General features: G+C 46.5%; 1 protein-coding gene across 5 annotated transcripts in view; it reads right to left on the bottom strand.

The window, feature by feature from the left end:
* Nucleotides 1-21017, bottom strand: part of adck1 (aarF domain containing kinase 1) — a 905505-nt gene that overhangs the window by 472387 nt on the left and 412101 nt on the right. The window lies entirely within an intron of this gene.

The raw sequence follows: 21017 nt of genomic DNA, 5'->3' as shown, positions 1-21017 counted from the left end.
AGTTAATTTTACACAAACAACAGTTTGCATTTATATAGCACCTTTAGCATAGTAAAACATCCCAAGGCCATTCACAGGAGTGTAATCAGACAAGAGATAAGGAGATATTAGGACAGGTGATTAAAAGCTTGTTCAAAGAGGGAGGTTTCAAGGAGCATCTTAAAGGAGGGGAGAGTACAAAGTTGCTCTTTTCTGACAGACCAATCCCATATATCCATCTTCATACCAGGTTCACGTAAACCTTCTCTCACCAAGAAACATAGAAACATAGAAAATTGGTGCAGGAGTAGGCCATTCGGCCCTTCTAGCCTGCACCGCCATTCAATGAGTTCATGGCTGAACATTCAACTTCAGTACCCCATTCCTGCTTTCTCGCCATACCCCTTGATCCCCCTAGTAGTAAGGACTTCATCTAACTCCTTTTTGAATATATTTAGTGAATTGGCCTCAACAACTTTCTGTGGTAGAGAATTCCACAGGTTCACCACTCTCTGGGTGAAGAAATTCCTCCTCATTTATACTTCTATAATCTTCTCGAACTTAAGTCCAAAAGTCTACCGGCATCTCTACCTGTCTCTCCTCCTTTAAGATGCTCCTTGAAACCTCCCTCTTTGAACAAGCTTTTGATCACCTGTCCTAATATCTCCTTATCTCTTGTCTGATTACACTCCTGTGAATGGCCTTGGGATGTTTTACTATGCTAGAGGTGCTATATAAATGCAAACTGTTGTTTGTGTAAAATTAACTTCCTTTTAAATAAATAGAATTTCACCCCTCTGGGATTTGTCGAGTAAGGTGAGTCATTTTTATTCTTCCCCTTTTTCGATACCCAATATATTTACTTGAATGGCCATTTTAATGGTGCTCTGTAACATACTGCTGGAAGCTCCGACAGCCGAGCCAGTTAATTTACCTTCACTCTGAGGAACTACGCCATTTCCACTCAGCAATTCCTGACAGCCCAGCTGAGATACTGGCCTCACATCTCATGACTCTCTGGCACACAAAGCACCATTGCTAATCGAAAGTAACAATACCAATGAGGGAATGTGTCCATCCTCAGTTATAAATAACTTAATAGGGGTCATGATACATTGACAATGTAGTTACACACAGAATACAGGTACATTCTTATCAATTATATTTGTAAAATATTTAAAAAATGCAACCTTGGTTTGCACTTGAAGTTTCTATCATTAAATATGGATCTAAAACAAATTTTGTTCACGGATTTACCTTTCAAGTTACAGTTCTCAGGATGTGGGTGCCATCAACAATACCACGTTTACTGCCTATTCCTAGTTGCCCTGAGGAGGTGGTGATGGGCCTTCTCTTTGAATCAATGCAGTCTCTGTGGTGATGGTGCTCCGACGATGATGTCAGGTAGCGAATTTCAGGAATTTGACCCAGCAACAATGGGGCCAAGTTTTGGCCTTAGTTGCTCCTGTTTTTTGGAGCAACTGGTTTGGAATGGAGTATCTTAGAAATTTGAATTCTCGGCATTTAGTTTGCTCCAGTTCTAGTCAGTTAGAACAGTTTCACTTTGGAACAGAATTTTTTTTTCAAAAGGGGGCGTGTCCGGCCACTTACGCCTGTTTTCAAAGTTTAGGCAGTGAAAACTTACTCCAAACTAACTTAGAATGGAGTAAGTGAAGATTTTTGTACGTTCGAAAAAACCTTGTCTACACTTTAGAAAATCAGGCGTAGGTTACAAATTAGGCGTAGGGAATGGGGGGAGGGGGGGGTTTAAAGGGAAGTTTACAAACATTAAACACCAGTTTTACAAATAAAGAGCCATCATCAATAATAAATGATAAATACATCAATAAATCAACCAATAAATCAATCAAAAAAAATTAATAAAAAATAATTTTTTAAAAAAAAATCAATAAATAAAACATTTTCTACTTACCGACTGCAGCACCGGGAGTCCTCCAACAGCGTGCTGGGATGGCCCCCCCAGTGTGTCTCTGTCAGTGTCTCTATCTCTCTGTCTGTCTGTGTGTGTCTCTCACTCTCTGTCTGTCAGTGTCAGTGTTTCTGACAGCGAGGGGAGGGGGAGAAGCGGGGTGGGAGGGGAGAAGGGGGGTGGGGGGGAGGGGGAAGGAAGGAGGAGGGAGGTAGAGGGGGGTGGGGTGGGGGGTGGAGGTAGAGGGGGATGGGGTTGGGGTAGAGGAGGGTGGGGTGGGGGCAGAGGAGGGTGGGATGGGGGGTGGGGGGTGGGGGAGGAGGAGGGGGGGAGGGGTAGGAGGAGGGGGGGAAGCGGATGAGGAGGAGGGGGTGGGGGGATGAGAAGGGGGAGAAGGGGGGAGAGGGGGAGAAGGGAGTGAGGATGGAGGGGGAGAAGGGAGAGAGGATGGAGGGAGGGAAGGAGAGAAGAAGGAGGGAGGGAAGGAGAGGGGAGGGAGGGAAGGAGAGGGGAGGGAGGGGAGGGAGGGAAGGAGAGAGGAGGGAGGGAAGAAGAGAAGAGGGAGGGAGGGAAGGAGAGAAGAGGGAGGGAGGGAAGGAGAGAGGAGAGAGGGAAGGAGAGAGGGAGGGAAGGAGAGAGGGAGGGAAGGAGAGAGGGAGGGAAGGAAGGAGGGGGGGGGGGAAGGGAGAGAAGGAGGATGAACGGCCGGGCCCAAGACGCGGGCTGGATTTACAGGTAGGTGGCATCGGGTCTCGGGGGGGGGGTTCACGGAGATCCGGGGGGGGGGAGTCGCGGAGGTCCGGGGGGGGGGGGGGGAAATGAGTCGCGGAGGTCCGGGGGGGGAGCGGAGGTCAGGTCACCGGGGGGCGGGGGGGGTCGGGTCGCCACCGAGGGGGGGGGGAGGGGGGGGGGAGGGCGGGGGGCGGGGGTCGGGTCGGGTGGGCGGAGCCTTATCCACGCAGCCCCAGTGAGGCCATTCGGCAGGGCTAGGGGCTGCGTGCTTCGGGCTCCTCCCATAGTTTTGGGCGCCTGGAGCTACTGCACATGCTGTAGCGCGCATGTGCAAAGGTCCCGGCACTGTTTTCAGCGCAGGGACCTGGCTCCGCCCCCCCACAGCTCATGCTGCACCGCGCCCAGCTGCAGAAGACCTGCAGGGAGCCGGAGAATAGGTAAGTTTTTTTTAGGCGCACTTTCTGGCGCAAAAAACGGGCGTCCCGGTCCGGCGCCGCCCGAAACTTGGGTCCATTGAGGGAACAATGATACATGGAGTTTTGGACGAGTTCAAATTCAATAAACTTGAGCTCATCCAAAATTCTGCTGCCCATATCCTAACTCGCACCAAGTCCCATGTGCTCTGTGCTCGCTGACCTACATTGGTTCCCGGTCCGGCAACGCCTTGATTTTAAAATTCTCATCCTTGTTTTCAAATCCCTACATGACCTCATCCCTCCCTATCCCTGTAACCTCCTCCAGCCCTACATCCTTCCGAGATCTCTGCGCTGCTCAAATTCTGGCCCTCTAGCGCTTCCCCGATTGGCGGCCGTGCCTTCAACTGTCTGAGCCCGAGGCTCTTGAATTCTCCCCCTCAATCTCTTGCTCATCCTTTAACATATTCCTTAAAACCTACCTCTTTAACCAAGCCAGTTCTAATATCTCCTTTTGTGGCTCGGTATCAAATTTTGATTGATAATCACTCCTGTGAAGTGCTTTGGAACGTTTTGCTACATTGAAGGTATATAAATGCAGGTTATTGTTGTGTGTGACTTGGAGGAGATGGTGATCTTAAGATCTTGGCGTTCTGTCATTCTTGGTGGTAGAGATCGCAGGCTGGGGGTGGTGCTGTCAAAGTAACTTTGGTGAGTTGCTGCAGTAGTATAGACTACAACCACAAATTCAACTCTTTGACAGACCAAGCCCATGTATGTATCCATCTTCACACCAAGTTCCCTCAAACCTTCTCTCACCGGGTAGTATTTGTTATGTCTTGAATAAACATAGAAACAGAGAAAATAGGTGCAGGAGTAGGCCATTCGGCCCTTCGAGCCTGCACCACCATTCAATAAGATCATGGCTGATCATTCACCTCAGGACCACTTTCCTACTTTTTCTCCATACCCCTTGATCCCTTTAACCGTAAGGGCCATATCTAACTCCATCTTGAATATATCCAATGAACTGGCATCAACAACTCTCTGCGGTAGGGAATTCCACAGGTTAACAACTCTCAGTGAAAAAGTTTCTCCTCATCTCAGTCCTAAATGGCTTACCCCTTATCCTTAGACTATATCCCCTGGTTTTGGACTTCCCTAACATCGGGAACATTCTTCCTGCATCTAACCTGTTCAGTCCTTCCAATTTTATATGTTTCTACGAGATCCCCTCTCATCCTTCTAAACTCCAGTGAATACAGGCCCAGTCGATCCAGCCTCTCCTCATATGTCAGTCCAGCCATCCCGGGAATCAGTCTGGTGAACCTTCGCTGCATTCTCTCAATAGCAAGAACATCCTTCCTCAGATTAGGAGACCAAAACTGAACACAATATTCCAGGTGAGGCCTCACTAAGGCCCTGTGCAACTGCAGTAAGACCTCCCTGCTCCTATACTCAAATCCCCGAGCTATGAAGGCCAACATACCATTTGCCTTCTTCACCGCCTGCTGTATCTGCATGCCAACTTTCAATGACTGATGTACCATGACACCCAGCTCTTATTGCACCTTTTCCTAATCTGTCACCATTCAGATAATATTCTCCTTTCGTGTTTTTGCCACCAAAGTGGATAACCTCACATTTATCCACATTATACTGCATCTGCCATGCATTTGCCCACTCACCTAACCTGTCCAAGTCACTCTGCAGCCTCTTAGCGTCGTCCTCACAGCTCACACCACCACTCAGCTTAGTGTCATCTGCAAACTTGGAGATATTACACTCAATTCCTTCATCTAAATCATTAATGTATATTGTAAATACCTAGGGTCCCAGCACTGAGCCCTGCGGCACCCCACTAGTCACTGCCTGCCATTCTGAAAAGGACCCGTTTATTCCGACTCTCTGCTTCCTGTCTGCCAACCAGTTCTCTAGCCACGTCAGTACATTACCCCCAATACCATGTGCTTTAATTTTACACACCAATCTCTTGTGTGGGACCTGGTCAAAAGCCTTGTGAAAGTCCAAATACACCACATCCACTGGTTCTCCCTTGTCCATTCTACCAGTTACATCCTCAAAAAATGCAAGAAGATTTGTCAAGCATGATTTCCCTTTCATAAATCCATGCTGACTTGGACTGAACCGGTCACTCTTTTCCAAATGAGTCAGACTAGATACTGCAAGCTCAAAGTAAAGTGTGACCAGAGTCCTTTATTACAGATCTCAGAGTGCCTCTCCAGCCTGTGAGGCCTCCTTATATACAGGTGCTCCCAAGGGATTGTGGGATCCCTTGGGACTCCAGGAGATAAGCCCTCTGGTGGTTAGACACGGTAATTACAGGTTTACAGACATAACAACATTCCTCCACCCCCCAGGCCCATCCAAAGTCAAAAGTGTAACTATTTACAATGTGAGTCGATCTGGGGTCTTCACTGGTTGATCGTCTCAGTGCAAATGCTTGTTTTGGTGGGTCGTTTGTTGGGCTGCTGCGCAGCTGGCCTTGTTGAGTTGCTGGGGGTGGTGAGTCCTGCTGGGCTGCTGCGGGTGATGGGTTCTTCTTCGTGGTCAACCGCTGGGTCGGTTGCCACTTGTGTGTGTGTTGCAGGGTCGAAAAAGGTGGAGTCTATTGAGGGTTGTTCTGGAAAGTCCGTAAATCTGAGTTTGATTTGGTGCAAGTGTTTCCTGCAGGTGAGTCCATTTAAGAGTTTGACCAAAAATACACTACTCCCCTCTTTGGCCAAAACAGCGTCAGGAAGCCACTTGGGACCTTGTCCATAGTTCAACACAAATACAGAATTATTTATCTCAATTTCGCGTGACACATTTGCGCGATCATGATATGTATTCTGTTGAAGCTGCCTGTTCGTGTAGATCAGGGTGGACTAACGGAGAGCCTTGTCTTAAGTGCCCTTTTCATGAGTTCAGCGGGAGGGACTCCTGTGAGCGAGTGAGGTCTTGTGCGGTAACTAAGCAGGACTCAGGATAAGCGAGTCTGCAGTTAGCCTTCAGTTACCCTTTTCAAGCTCTGCTTGATTGCTTGAACTGCTCGTTCTGCCTGACCGTTGGACGCTGGTTTAAACGGGACAGATGTGACATGTTTGACCCCATTGCGGGTCATGAACTCCTCGGCACTGGTAAAGCACGGCCCATTGTCGCTCACAAGGACATCCGGCAGGCCGTGCGAGGCAAACATGGCCCGTAGGCTTTCAATAGTGGCAGCGGACGTGCTTGCCAACATTATCACACATTCAATCCATTTGGAGTATGCATCCACAACCACTAAGAACATTTTTCCCAAGAATGGGCCTGCATCGTCGACCACGGTTTGGAGGGCCAGGACCATAAACTTAGTGGCGCCTCACTGAGTGCATTGCTTAACTGTGAACATGTATTACATTTGTGCATGCCGGACTCTTAAGTCTGCATCGATACCATGCCACCACACTTGGGATCTGGCTATCGCTTTCATCATTACGATGCCTGGGTGGGTGCTGTGGAGATCACTAATGAAGGTGTACCTGACCTTTTTTGGCACCACTATTCGATTACCCCATAGGAGGCAGTCTGCCTGTATAGACATTTCATCTTTGCGCCACTGGTACGGCTTTATTTCTTCCTGCATCTCTAACAGGACACTAGACCAACTCCCGTGCAGCACAGGTTTTTTTTTTACTAAGGACAGGAGGGGTCCTGGCTCGTCCAGGTTCTAATCTGTCGGGCGGTAACAGGTGATTGCTCACACTCGAATGTTTCCATTACTATAACTAAATCTGCAGGCTGTGCCATCTCCACCCCTGTGGTGGGCAATGGCATCCTACTGAGAGCATCGGCATAGTTTTCTGTGCCTAGCCTGAAGCGGATGGCATAGTTGTATGCGGACGTGAGCGCCCATCTCTGGATGCGGGCCGATGCATTCGTATTTATCCCCATGCTTTCATAAAAGACATAAATAAACGGCTTATGGTCGGTTTCCAATTCAAATTTGAGCCCAAACAGATATTGATGAATTTTCTTTACCCCTCTAACGCTTCTTTTTCAATCATGCTGTAGGCTCTCTTGGTCTTAGACAGACTTCTGGATGTATAAGCAACCGGTTGCAATTTCCCAAATTCATTAGTTTGTTGCAATACACACCCGAACCCGTACGACGACGCATCACATGCTAGTACCAAACGTTTACATGGATCGTACAACACAAGCAACTTGTTTGAACATAACAGCTTTCTAGTTTTCTCAAAGGCATTTTCTTGGCTTTTACCCCATACCCATTCATCTCCCTTATGCAGAAAGAGTGCAGCAGTTCTAACAATGTGCTAAGACCCGGTAAGAAGTTACCAAAATAGTTCAGGAGTCCTAGAAACAACCGCAGCTCCATCACGTTCTGTGGTCTCGGTGTATTCTTGATTGCCTCCGTCTTCGAATCGGTGGGCCTGATGCCGTGTGCCGCGATTCTTCTCCCCAAGAACTCCACTTCAGGCGCCAGGAAAATGCACTTCGTGTGTTTTAGCCTGAACCCCACAGGATTAAGCCGACTAAGAAGCTCCTCCAGGTTCTGCAGGTGCTCTACAGTGTCCCGACCTGTAACCAAGATGTCATCCCTGGAAGACCACGGTGCGCGGGACCGACTTCAGCAAGCTTTCCATGTTCCTCTGGAATATCGCCACGGCCGATCGAATCCCAAACGGGCATCTGTTGTAAATGAAGTGACCTTTGTGCGTTTTGATGCAGGTGAGGCTTTTCGAAGATTCCTCCTGCTCCTGCGTCATGTAGGCCGAGGTCAAGTCCAGCTTCGTGAATGTTTTCCTCCCGCCAGCATCGCAAATAGGTAATCTGCCTTCAGTAGCAGGTATTGATCCTGTAGTGAGAAATGATTGCTAGTTGCTTTGTAATCACCACAGATTCTGACGGTGCCGTCTCCCTTGAGGACTGGAACAATCGGACTGGCCCATTCATTGAATTCGATCAGCAAAATGATGCCCTCTCGTTGCCGCCTGTCCAGCTCAATCTCAACCCTCTCTCTCATCATGTAAGGTACCGCTCTCGCCTTGTAATGGATGGGTCGCACCCCCGGAAGCAAATGGATCTGCACTTTTGCTCCTTGGAACTTCCCAATGCCTGGTTCGAACAGCGAGGGGAACTTGTTTAGGATCTGGGCACATGAGGTGGCGTCGACGGACGAAAGCGCGCGGAAGTCATCCCAGTTCCAGCATATCTTTCCCAGCCAGCTCCTGCCAAACAGTGTGGGGCCATCGCCCGGTACCATACAGAGTGGTAACTCGTGTACCGCTCCATCATAGATCTTTACAGTAACACTGACGATTATGGGAATCAGTTCCTTTGTGTATGTTTTCATTTTAGTACGAATGGGAGTCAGGATTGGCTTTGAGGCCTTGCTGCACGACAATTTATCAAAAGTCTTTTTGCTCATTATGGACTGGCTTGCGCCCATGTCCACCGGGAGTCCATTTAATGCAACCTTCAGCATTATCGGGGGACACTTTGTGGTAAATGTGTGCACCCCATATACCTCTGCCTCCTCAGTCTGTGGCTCTGGTTCATTGTGATCCATCATCGATCTGTCCTTCTCTGCAACATGGTGGTTTTCAGGATTAACAGGATTTGCAGCTCGCCTGCACATACATTGGAGGTGTCCCACTGATCCACAGCCCTTGCAAATGTATCCTTTGAAGTGGTATGAATGGAAACGATGATCACCCTCCGCAGTGCCAACAAGGTGTTAATTCCTTGTATTCACGACCCTTGATGGTGGACCCCGAGTCATCTGCGGACGTGCAGCTGCAGGCGTGTAAGTCCTGCCATGTACATTTCGATTCGAAAACAACATTACTTTGTTCACAGTATTTGCAGCAGCACTTGTGTGCTGAGAAATTTGTTTGGAATTGTCACTGGTGGCGATAAACGCCTGGGCTATTGCTATGGCTTTACTCAAGGTTGGGGTCTCTACAGTCAAAGGCCAATGCCAAATACAAAGAAGTCCCTGAGCATGTGCTCCAAGTGTCCTTCAAATTCGCAATGTCCTGCAAGGCGCCTTAGCTCGGTGATGTAGCTCGCCACTTCATGGCCTTCAGACCTCTTGTACATGTAGAACCGATACCTCGCCATCAGAACGCTTTCCTTTGGGTTTAGATGCTCCCGGACCAACTCATCATACGACTTGTCTGTGGGTTTTGCTGGAGCGAGCAGATTTTTCATGAGGCCATACGTTGGTGCCCCGCAAACGGTGAGGAGGATCACCCTTCGTTTGGCAGCGTTCGCTTCTCCTTCCAGCTCGTTGGCCACGAAGTATTGGTCGAGTCGCTCCACGAAAGTTTCCCAATCATCTCCCTCCGAAAATTTCTCCAGGATGCCCACGATTCTCTGCATTGTTGCGTGCAGTTCGTCATTTGTATCTTGTCACCAGTTGTTATGTCTTGAATAAAGAGTCAGACTAGATACTGCAAGCTCAAAGTAAGTGTGGCCGTAGTCCTTTATCGCAGATCTCAGAGTCCCTCTCCAGCCTGTGAGGCTTCCTTATATACAGGTGCTCCAAAGGGATTGTGGGATCCCTTGGGACTCCAGGGGATAAGCCCTCTGGTGGTTAGACATGGTATTTACAGGTTTACATACATAACAGTATTTATACTGTCAATTTAAATAAACGTCTCCAATTTCATTCCAAAAGTCGACTCGCCTTTGTGTAAATGTCCTCCGTGTTAAGTGGACACTCGCTACATGAGGAACTGCCACTTGGGGCAATTACGAGAAGAGATACGGAGATCATGGAACCTGGTCTCGGAAAGAGTCCCCAACGTTCATGAGATTAGAAAGAAAGAAAGACTTAGATTTATATAGCGCCATTCATGACCACTGGACGTCTCAAAGCGTTTTACAGCCAATGAAGTACTTTTGGAGTGTAGTCACTGTTGTAATGTGGGAAACGCGGCAGCCAATTGAGCACAAGAGTTAGCTCCCACAAACAGCAATGTGATAATGACCAGATAATCTGATTTTGTTTTGTTGATTGAGGGATAAATATTGGCCAGGACACCAGGGATCACTTCCCTGCTCTTCTTTGAAATAGTGCCACGAGATCTTTTATGTCCACCTGAGAAAGCAGACAGGGCCCGGTTTAACGTCGCATGCGAAAGATGGCACCTCCAACAGTGCAGCACGCTCTCAATGTCAGCCCAGATATTGTGCTCCAGTCCCTGGAGTGGGACTTGAATCCACAACCTTCTGACCCAGAGGCGAGAGTGCTACCCACTGAGCCACAGCTGACCACTAGGGGAGAAAGTTGAGAAAGCGGTGGAATGATAATCACAACCACAACATTCTACAGAATTAAATATCCTGTATAAATACACCGATGGGAAAAAAGGTAATTGTGATTGAGTTGTGAAAATTACCAAGGAAAATTGCTTTCATCCTGATCATACTCCACTGGCCCAAAGGCTTACCGGCATTGCTTAATGGCACCAACTGTGGTAACAGCACATGGCTTTTGTTAGGTATGGAAGATCTCCCCAAGACTGAGTACTGTGAGCTAAAACTGACGTCACCTTAGTCTCTTTAATACAACTCCAGAGTGCATAAGCAGCATGGCAGACAACCTTTTATACTCCCTTGCACGAGATGTGCAGGTGACCCTTGGACCTCCAACATTTGCGCCCTCTGATGGCAAGTCTTACACAGTTACAATGTTTACATATGTAACAGCTTTGATAGAAATTGGAAGCAGTATGTGTATTTCTTTCACACATGTGATAAGAACATAAGAACATAAGAATTAGGAACAGGAGTAGGCCATCTAGCCCCTCGAGCCTGCTCCGCCATTCAATAAGATCATGGCTGATCTGGTCGTGGACTCAGCTCCACTTACCCGCCCTCTCCCCGTAACCCTTAATTCCCTTATTGCTTAAAAATCTATCTATCTTTGACTTGAAAACATTCAATGAGCCAGCCTCAACTGCTTCCTTGGGCAGAGAATTCCACAGATTCACAACCCTCTGGGAGAAGAAATTCTTTCTCAACTCGGTTTTAAATTGGCTCCCCCGTATTTTGAGGCTGTGCCCCCTAGTTCTAGTCTCCCCCACCAATGGAAACAACCTCTCTGCCTCTATCTTGTCTATCCCTTTCATGATTTTAAATGTTTCTATAAGATCACCCCTCATCCTTCTGAACTCCAAGGAGTAAAGACCCAGTCTACTCAATCTATCATCATAAGGTAACCCCCCTCATTTCTCGAATCAGCCTAGTGAATCGTCTCTGTACCCCTTAAAGCTAGTATATCCTTCCTTAAGTAAGGTGACCAAAACTGCACGCAGTACTCCAGGTGCGGCCTTACCAATACCCTATACAGTTGCAGCAACACCTCCCTGCTTTTGTACTCCATCCCTTTCGCAATGAAGGCCAACATTCCATTCGCCTTCCTGATTACCTGCTGCACCTGCAAACTAACCTTTTGGGATTACTCCAAAAGAGTTTCATGCACAAGGACCCCCAGGTCCCTCTGCACCGCAGCATGTTGTAATTTCTCCCCATTCAAATAATATTCCCTTTTACTGTTTTTTTTCCCAAGGTGGATGACCTCACACTTTCCGACATTGTATTCCATCTGCCAAACCTTAGCCCATTCGCTTAACCTATCCAAATCTCCTTGCAGCCTCTCTGAGTCCTCTACACAACCCGCTTTCCCACTAATCTTAGTGTCATCTGCAAATTTTGTTGCACTACACTCTGTCCCATCTTCCAGGTTATCTATGTATATTGTAAACAGTTGTGGTCCCAGCACTGATCCCTGTGGCACACCACTAACCACTGATTTCCAACCGGAAAAGGACCCATTTATCCCGACTCTCTGCTTTCTGTTCGCCAGCCAATTCTCTATCCATGCTAATACATTTCCTCTGACTCCGCGTACCTTTATCTTCTGCAGTAACCTTTTGTGTGGCACCTTATCGAATGCCTTTTGGAAATCTAAATACACCACATCCATCGGTACACCTCTATCCACCATGCTCGTTATATCCTCAAAGAATTCCAGTAAGTTAGTTAAACATGATTTCCCTTTCATGAATCCATGCTGCGTCTGCTTGATTGCACTATTCCTATCCAGATGTCCCGCGATTTCTTCCTTAATGATAGTTTCAAGCATTTTCCCCACTACAGATGTTAAACTAACCGGCCTATAGTTACCCGCCTTTTGCCTGCCCCCCTTTTTAAACAGAGGCGTTACATTAGCTGCTCTCCAATCCGCTGGTACCTCCCGAGTCCAGAGAATTTTGGTATATTATAACAAATGCATCTGCTATAACTTCCGCCATCTCTTTTAATACCCTGGGATGCATTTCAGCATGACCAGGGGACTTGTCTACTTTCAGTCCCATTAGTCTGTCCAGCACTACCTCCCTAGTGATAGTGATCATCTCAAGGTCTTCCCTTCCCACATTTCTATGACCAGCAATTTTTGGCATGGTTTTTGTGTCTTCCACTGTGAAGACGGAAGCAAAATAATTGTTTAAGGTCTCAGCCATTTCACATTTCCCATTATTAAATCCCCCTTTTTATCTTCTAAGGGACCAACATTTACTTTAGTCACTCTTTTCCATTTTATATATCTGTAAAAGCTTTTACTATCTGTTTTTATATTTTGCGCAAGTTATGTTATGAACATGTTATGTTCAGAGTAGGTTCACTAGGTTAATTCCATGGATGAGGGGGTTGATTTATGAGGAAAGGTTGAGTAGCTTGGGCCTCAACTCATTGGAGTTCAGAAGAATGAGAGGTGATCTTATCGAAACATATAAGATTATGAGGGGGATTGACAAGGTGGATGCAGAGAGAATGTTTCCACTGATGGAGGAGACTAGAACTAGAGGGCATAATCTTAGAATAAGGGGACGTCCATTTAAAACAGAGATGAGGAGAAATTTCTTCTCTGAGAGGGTTGTAAGGCTGTGGAATTCGCTGCCTCAGAGAGCTGTGGAAGCTGGGACATTAAATAAATTTAAGACAGAAATAGACAGTTTCTTAAACGATAAGGGAATAAGGGGTTATGGAGAGCGGGCAGGGAAGTGGAGCTGAGTCCATGATCAGATCAGCCATGATCTTATTGAATGGCGGAGCAGGCTCGAGGGGCGGTATGGCCTATTTCTTATATTCTTATGTATGTGCCCTCAGACCAACCACCTTCAGCTGCTTCATCAATGGTCATAAGCCGGACACTGACAACTGCTCACTGTTTAGCTTCATTCACAATTCCACCGATAATGAAGCTACCCAAGTCAGCCTATAGTACGACATGCATGACATCCAGACTTGCACTGACAAGTGGCAAGTAACATTCATACCACATTGGTGCCCAGTAATGACCATCTCGAATGAGGGAAAGCCCAGCCATCTCCCCTTGATCTTCAAACAGCACCACCCATCAACATCTTGGAGGTCACCACTGACCAGAAATTGAACTCATCACCATAAGCGGTCCCTCGAACGAGGATGACTTGCTTCCACATGGGTTCACAGATGTTTCAATGAAGGACCCGATATTCCAGTCCTGAACTCCAATTGAAAGTCTGTGCGTGGATTTTTTTTGAACTGCACCAGCCATATCAACACCATGGCAGAAACTAGGTATTCTGCGATGACTACTGCACCTCCTGATCCCTTAAGGCCTCGTCTGAAGTATGCTGGAACATGCACCACTTGCCTGGATGGTTCAGCTCCAAAAGCGCTCAAGAAGGTCAATACCATCCAAAAGAGAGAAGTTGACTTGATTGATGTCCCTGATACTCAACATCCTCCATGTCCATTTCCGGCACACTATGGCAACTTTACGTGCGATCAACAGATGCACTGCATCACCTCACCAGCAACTTACCAATGGCTGACCTCTCTTGCCTGCTACTTCTACTATCAAAAAGGACTAAAGCAGCCATGCCACAGGAACACCATAACCTCTACGTTTCCCACCAAACTCTACACCCTCTTGACTTGGACATATGTCGTCATTCCTTCATCGTTACAGAGTTGATGTCCTGGAATTTCAAACCTAACACCATTGTAGAAGCATCAACACCACAAGAACTGCAGCGGCTCAAGGAGATGGACAACCACCACCTTTCTCAGGGCAACGAGGGATGTGCAATAAATGCAGTTCCGTTACCACTGCTCTTTCAAAGAGCCAGCACGGCACGATGGGCCAAAGGGTCTCCTTCTGTGCTGTAAGTTTCAATAATTCCGAGAGCAAAGAAAAAAATGCATCTCCTTTTCTCCAGTGTGAATATTCCCACTGTCTATACTTTTGTGCCAAATGGCTGTTGAGAAGGTAAAATTCTAAATATGTGCAGCAATAGATGAAAATAGGAGTGTACTGACAGCATTCGTCTGAAATTCCTCCCTTGCAAGATAAGAGAGGAATTTCAGATGAATGTTAAATGTTTTTAGGTCCATCGAGTTTAAGTTAAGGGAATACTGAATCTGAGGAGCATAGGAACAGGAGTAGGCCATTTAGCCCCTCGAGCCTGTTCCACCATTCAATGAGATCATGGCTGATCTGCGACCGAACTCCATATGCCCGCCTTTGGCCCATATCCCTTAATACCTTCGGTTAACAAAAAACTATCAATCTTAGATTTTAAATTAACTGATCTAGCATCAATTGCCATTTGCGGAAGAGTTCCAAACTTCTACCACCATGGGCCCAAGTTTCCCCAAGAGTTGCTCCTTTTTTTTTGGAGCAACTTGATTTTTCTGGAATATATTTTTAGTTGCAATTCTGGCCATTTAATTTGCGCCAGTGTAAGTGAATTAGTTAGATTTTATTTTTAGCTCCGTTTTTAGTTCCCAGCCACTTACCCCTGTTTTAGGTGTTTGGCCAGCAAATAGTTGCTCCAAACTAACTTTGGCCAGCATATGTTGCCACTTCTGTCCGCACAGAAAAACCTTACCTAGAGTTAAGGAATCAGCGCAAGTAACTACATTTAAAGCTCCACCAAGCACCAAACAAAGCACAAAAAGTAATAAGCAATTAATTAACAAATAAAATAGAAGGAACCCTGCCCCTAAAGCACCAAGAGCAAAGTAATAAGCAATCAATAAATAACAAATAAAAAATTAGAAGGAACCCTGCACCTAAAGCACCAAAATCAATCAGTAAATAACAAATAAAAAATAAAAGTCCTACCTTAGGGAACGCAGCGGGCCGCCGATGAGGGAGCCCATTCGGCCAGTGCTAGGGACAGTGTGCTTCGGGCCCCTCCCACACAGCCTACAGTGCATACTCACAGATTCGGCCTGCCAGGAGCTGCTGTACATGCGCGCAGACTCCAGCGCGCATGTGCAGAGGTCCCGGCACTGTTTTCAGCGCCTAGACCTGGCTCCGTCCCCAATCCATTGGGCCACGCCGAGCCACGATCGAAGAGAGGCTGAGGAGCGGCCAGAATACCGACATCTTTTTTCGGCGCGCTTGGAGGTGGACAAAAGCGGCGCACCTCGGGTGAGAGCACTAGAAAAACAGGTTAGGGAAACTCTAACCCATTGAAACTAGAGAAAAAGATATAAAAGATACCCTTACATTGAGAATACAAAGCCATTTTTTGTTAAAAACACTAAAAGACCTCCAGTTAAATATTATATTCATGGTACTGTAATATAAAAAGGAAATGAAAACTGAAAGTCATTGCCAGAAAATAAATGTACTCCTTAACTTCGGTCAATAAACCATCTTATCAATTCTGGGCAATGAATGTAAAAGTGACGTTTAAGACCCATCCTTTACTGACAGCAATGGGCCATTTCTCAATTGTGAATGTGTTTTTTTTTTTCCTTCCATTTTTGAATTTTATTAAGCTCGTGCAACTGCATTATGTTTGGCCCTGGGGGTATGGAAATGAATTTGCACAGCTTGCGATACAGAACCTTTTTCTGTCACAAACTTGGTGTTTGCAAAAGATAAGCTCGAGAACATGGGAGTCATATAGCAATAACTGAGAAACATACTTCACATGTCAGGAAACAAACCAGCTCCATTACCGTGAAATCACCTGAAGCAGCAACGGGAAGATTGCTGTCTATCATTAACTAATTGATTTAAAGGGGGATTGCTGTATTTTGATTTTTTTTTAAAACATGCCTTCTACGAAATTAGATCAGGTTTGTAAAGATAGTCATATACAATATGAACATAAGGTGGGACTTTAGTAGCCATATTCTGGGAGTTTCATCACATAACAATAACAACTTGTATTTATATAGCGCCTTTAACATAATGAAACGTCCCAAGGTGCTTCACAGGAGTGTTATGAGATAAAACAATTTGGCACCGAGCCGCATAAGTATAAATTAGCGCAGGTGACCAAAAGTTTGGTCAAAGAGGTAGGTTTTAAGGAGCATCTTGAAGGAGGAAAGAGACGTAGAGAGGCATAGAGGTTTAGGCAGGGAGTTCCAGAGCTTGGGGCCCAGGCAACAGAAGACACGGCTGCCAATGGTTGAGCGATTATAGTCAGGGCTGCTCTAGAGGGCAGAATTAGAGGAGTGCAGACATCTCAGGGGGTTGTGGGGCTGGAGGTGATTACAGAGATAGGGAGGGGCGAGGCCTTGGAGGGATTTGAAAATAAGAATGAGAATTTTGAAATCGAGGCGTTGCTTAACCAGAAGCCAATGTAGGTCAGCTAGCACAGGTGGATGGGTGAGCGGGACTTGGTGCGAGTTAGGACACGGGCAACTGAGTTTTGGATTACCTCTAGTTTACGTAGGGTAGAATGTGGGAAGCCAGCCAAGAGTGAGTTGGAATAGTCAAGTCTAGAGGTAACAAATGCATGGATGAGGGTTTCAGCAGCAGATGGTCTGAGACAAGGGCGGAGACAGGCGATGTTACGGAAGTGGAAATAGACGGTCTTAGTTATGCTGCAAGTATGTGGTCGAAAGCTCATTTCAGGGTCAAATGTGACACCAAGGTTGCGTTGTTTCAGCCTGGTTCAGCCACAGACAGAAGTTGGGAAGAGGAATAGAGTCAGTGGCTAGGGAACGGAGTTTGTGGCGGGGACCAAAAACAATGGCTTCGGTCTTCCCAATGTACAATTGAAGAAAATTTCTGCTCATCCAGAACTGGATGTCGGACAAGCATTCTGACAATTTAGAGACTGTGGAGGGGTCGAGAGAAGTGGTATTGAGGTAGAGCTGGGTGTCATCAACCTACGTGTGGAAACTGACGCTGTATTTTCGGATGATGTCGCCAAGGGGAAACATGTAGATGAGAAATAGGAGGGGGCCAAGGATAGATCCTTGGGGGACACCAGAGGTAATGATGCTGTGGTGGGAAGACAAGCCATTGCAGGTGATTCTCTGGCTACGGTTAGATAGATAAGAATGGAACCAGGCGAGTGCAGTCCCACCCAGCTGGATGATGGTGGAGAGGTGTTGGAGAAGGATAAGAGTGGTCAGCCGTGTCAAAGTCTGCAGACAAGTCAAAAAGAATGAGAAGGGATAGTTTGCCTTTGTCACAGTCAAAAAGGATGTCACTTAGTGACTTTGATGAGAGCCGTTTTGGTACTGTTGCACGCATTGAATCTGGACTGGAGGGATTCAAACATGGAATTGTGGGAAAGATGGACACGGATTTGGGAGGCGAAAACACGTTCAAGGACTTTGGAGAGGAAAGGGAGGTTGGAGATGGGGCAATAGTTTGCAAGGACGGAGGGGTCGAGGGTTGGTCTTTTGAGGAGCGGGGTGATGATGGCAGATTTAAGGGAGAGGGGGAACAATACCGGAGGAGAGAGAACCGTTAACAACGTCAGCTAACATGGGAGCCAGAAGAGGAAGTTGGGTGGTCAGCAGTTTGGTGGGATTAGGGTCAAGGGAGCAGGAAGTGGGTCTCATAGACAGGATGAGCTCGGAAAGGTCATGAGGGAAGATCGGAGAGAAACTGGAGAAAGATGTGAGGTCAGTGCTAGGGCAGGGGAGATTCTTAGAGGATGTTTGGCCCTGTGAATTAGGGGAAGGAAGGGAAGAGGCACAGAAGGCCGAACGGATGGTTTATTGTCGGAGGTGAGGGTGGAGACTGGGGAGAGGGGTTTAAAAAGAGGGTTTGCAGTGGGGAATAGAAGCCGGGGTTTATCTTTACATTCCAGAATGATTCTGGAATAATGGACGATTTTGGCAGACAAGAGCAGGACCCGATGGTGCTTTATGTGCTCCAGCCGGATCTGGCGGTGATAAACCAATTGTCCGCTGTAAGAGATAAATTGTAGGAGTTGCAAATAGGTGGTCAGAATTATGCTGAAGGTAGTGAACTTATCAGTATTAGGAGGGTCTATATAATTGCCTATGTAACACTTTCTTATACAGGTATAGCACACTTCTAACGCATTAAATTGTATGGTTAACCTTAGTAACACTTAAACAGCAAAGTCAGCAGTTGTTGATTAGACGTCTCTGAGGAAGAGATAAGGAAGCCTGTGCAGCCACCCTAGGCGTTGAATAGACTGTGGCAAAGTGCAAGTCATGGAACAACACAATGGAAGATGGACAATTACATATACCACTCAGAGTCAGTCTGATAAGAGTCGATAAATCAATGTAACTTCGCTGATAGAATTAGACCTATCGATAATTTTGTAGGAGGGTGCTCCTCTCCAAAACCTGTATAAATTGTACTTGAAAACTCATGTATTTCGGAGGTTTTAGGCTGAACCTTTCCGTGCAGTGCTCATAATAAAACCGGTAAACCTGAGATTTCGTTTGTTTACTTCCGTGGTCGTTATACAGTGGGAAGCTGTGCGAGGTGTCGATTAACTATATCAGTTAGTCCACCTTGAGGGAGAGAAGCCTCCTTTTTTAACCCCAACATCCGCCATATCTGTTCAAGTCTGCATCCCTTGGACTTAAGGGAGCAAAGATCAGGGCTGTGCCAGGAGGAACAGCCAGGGTGAGAGAGAGTAATTGTGTTAACAGGGACTAGGGCATCAAAGGTGTCGGTGAGGATGTGATTGAGCAGATATAACCTCCCGTCTTCAACCGCCTGCCCCTAGCACTCCTGCCCTTGGTCACCCGATCCATCAATTGGTCAATAATGGCGGATACAATACCCACCACCCTCTGCGCCTCAAAAACTGCTCTATCACTGCAGCCGTGTACACCAGGATCGCATTGCATCCTGGGCTCGCTGCTGTGCGTTGTGAAACAAGAGAAGAAAATGTCTCTTAAGGTTTTTCTCCCGGATTGCTCGTGGGAGTGTCCGGGGGAAAAACTTTAATTCCGGAAGACTCCAGGACAGGCAATCTGAACAAGAAACCGTGTAGAAAAGAGGTAATTTAACCCCTTCCTTCCACGGCCAGACACAAGACTCCCAAAGCAAGCGCTCTACTTGGAACTCTTTCGCGAAAGGTGGGCAGAGGAAACGTTAGAGGGACACCTTCAAAGCCTCCCTGAAAAAGTGAAACATCCCCACTGACACCTGGGAGTCCCTGGCCAAAGACCGCCCTAAGTGGAGGAAGTGTATCCGGGAGGGTGCTGAGCACCTCGAGTCTCATCGCCGAGAGCGTGCAGAAATCATGCGCGGGCAGCGGAAAGAGTGTGCGGCAAACCTATCCCCACCCTCCCTTTCTCTCAACGACTATCTGTCCCACCTGTGACAGGGACTGTGGTTCTCGTATTGGACTGTTCAGCCACCTGAGGACTCATTTTTAGAGTGGAAGCAAGTCTTCTTGCCTAGGGACTGCCTATGATGATGATGATGATGATGATAATGATAATGATTATATAACCTGCCATTGTTTGACTTGCCTCATCCATTTAATCTCCAGGGGAATGTTCTGTATAAATACTTCAGATACCTAAACATAAATAAGCAAGCAATACATCTAGAATATTCTTAAATTTCCATAATTCAATCCTGGAAGTTGCAACCGATGAGTACCAATTTAAAACTGTTGGTCTTAGCAACACTGGAACCACTGTGCTTCTTGGAGCATTTGACTTTTCAGTGCCTCTACCTAACCTACAACCTTTATTCCTACTTCAAAACAGATAAAAGATGGGGAAGATTTGCATTTATATTGTGCCTTACCGTGTATCTGAGAGAATCTCAGAGTGCTCCATGTATAATGAATCACTCTGATGTACAGTGACTGTTATGCAGCCAAACAGATATGCCTCCATCACCTTTTTGAGGATTAATCAGCGCTGCAATCATATTACATGCTGCTTAACTACCATATTAAAATGCATACAGTCCCAGCTCTCATTCGTTTTTAAATTTTGAGTCATATTTTCTATTAAAAATATCTTTTATTAAAAACTAAAAATGGTGCAGTTCTAATTCGTGATTTAATCTCAATTTTTTTTTTCTTGACAATTTTCTACACTTCCTCAAGAAAGACTCTTCAGAGCAAACTATACCACAGGTACCATGCTATGGGCTTCCTCCTGTACTTCCGCGAAGTCTATTATGCATGTGAGAGTTGTCAGGCTACACAATGGGGATCACAGCCAAACCCAAACCTGTACTCACCACCCCTCCACACATGCACACTTCCAGGAAGGGCGGGGGGGGGGGCGTGGGAGGGGGGGGCTGATTAGCCATCAGGAGCACAAAACTTGGTTCATTTTTGCCTAACAACTTGCACTTAGATAACGCCTTTAACATAGCAAAATGTCCCAAGGCACTTCACAGGAGTGTTATCAAACAAATAGATATATTATCATCATCATAGGCAGTCCCTCGGAATCGAGGAAGACTTGCTTCCACTCTTAGAATGAGTCCTTAGGTGGTTGAACAGTCCAATAAGAGAGCCACAGTCCCTGTCACAGGTGGGACAGATACTCGTTGAAGTGGGTGGGACTAGTTTGCCGCACGCTCTTTAGGCTGCCTGCATATGATTTCTGCATGCTCTCGGCGATGATACTCGAGGAGCTCAGCACCCTCCCGGATGCATTTCCTCCACTTAGGGCGGTCTTTG

This window comes from Pristiophorus japonicus, chromosome 4, assembly GCF_044704955.1.
Source record: "Pristiophorus japonicus isolate sPriJap1 chromosome 4, sPriJap1.hap1, whole genome shotgun sequence".
Classification (NCBI taxonomy): Eukaryota; Metazoa; Chordata; class Chondrichthyes; family Pristiophoridae; genus Pristiophorus; species Pristiophorus japonicus.
Note: the sequence above shows the minus strand (reverse complement) of the source record. Positions and strands in the feature narration are given on the sequence as shown.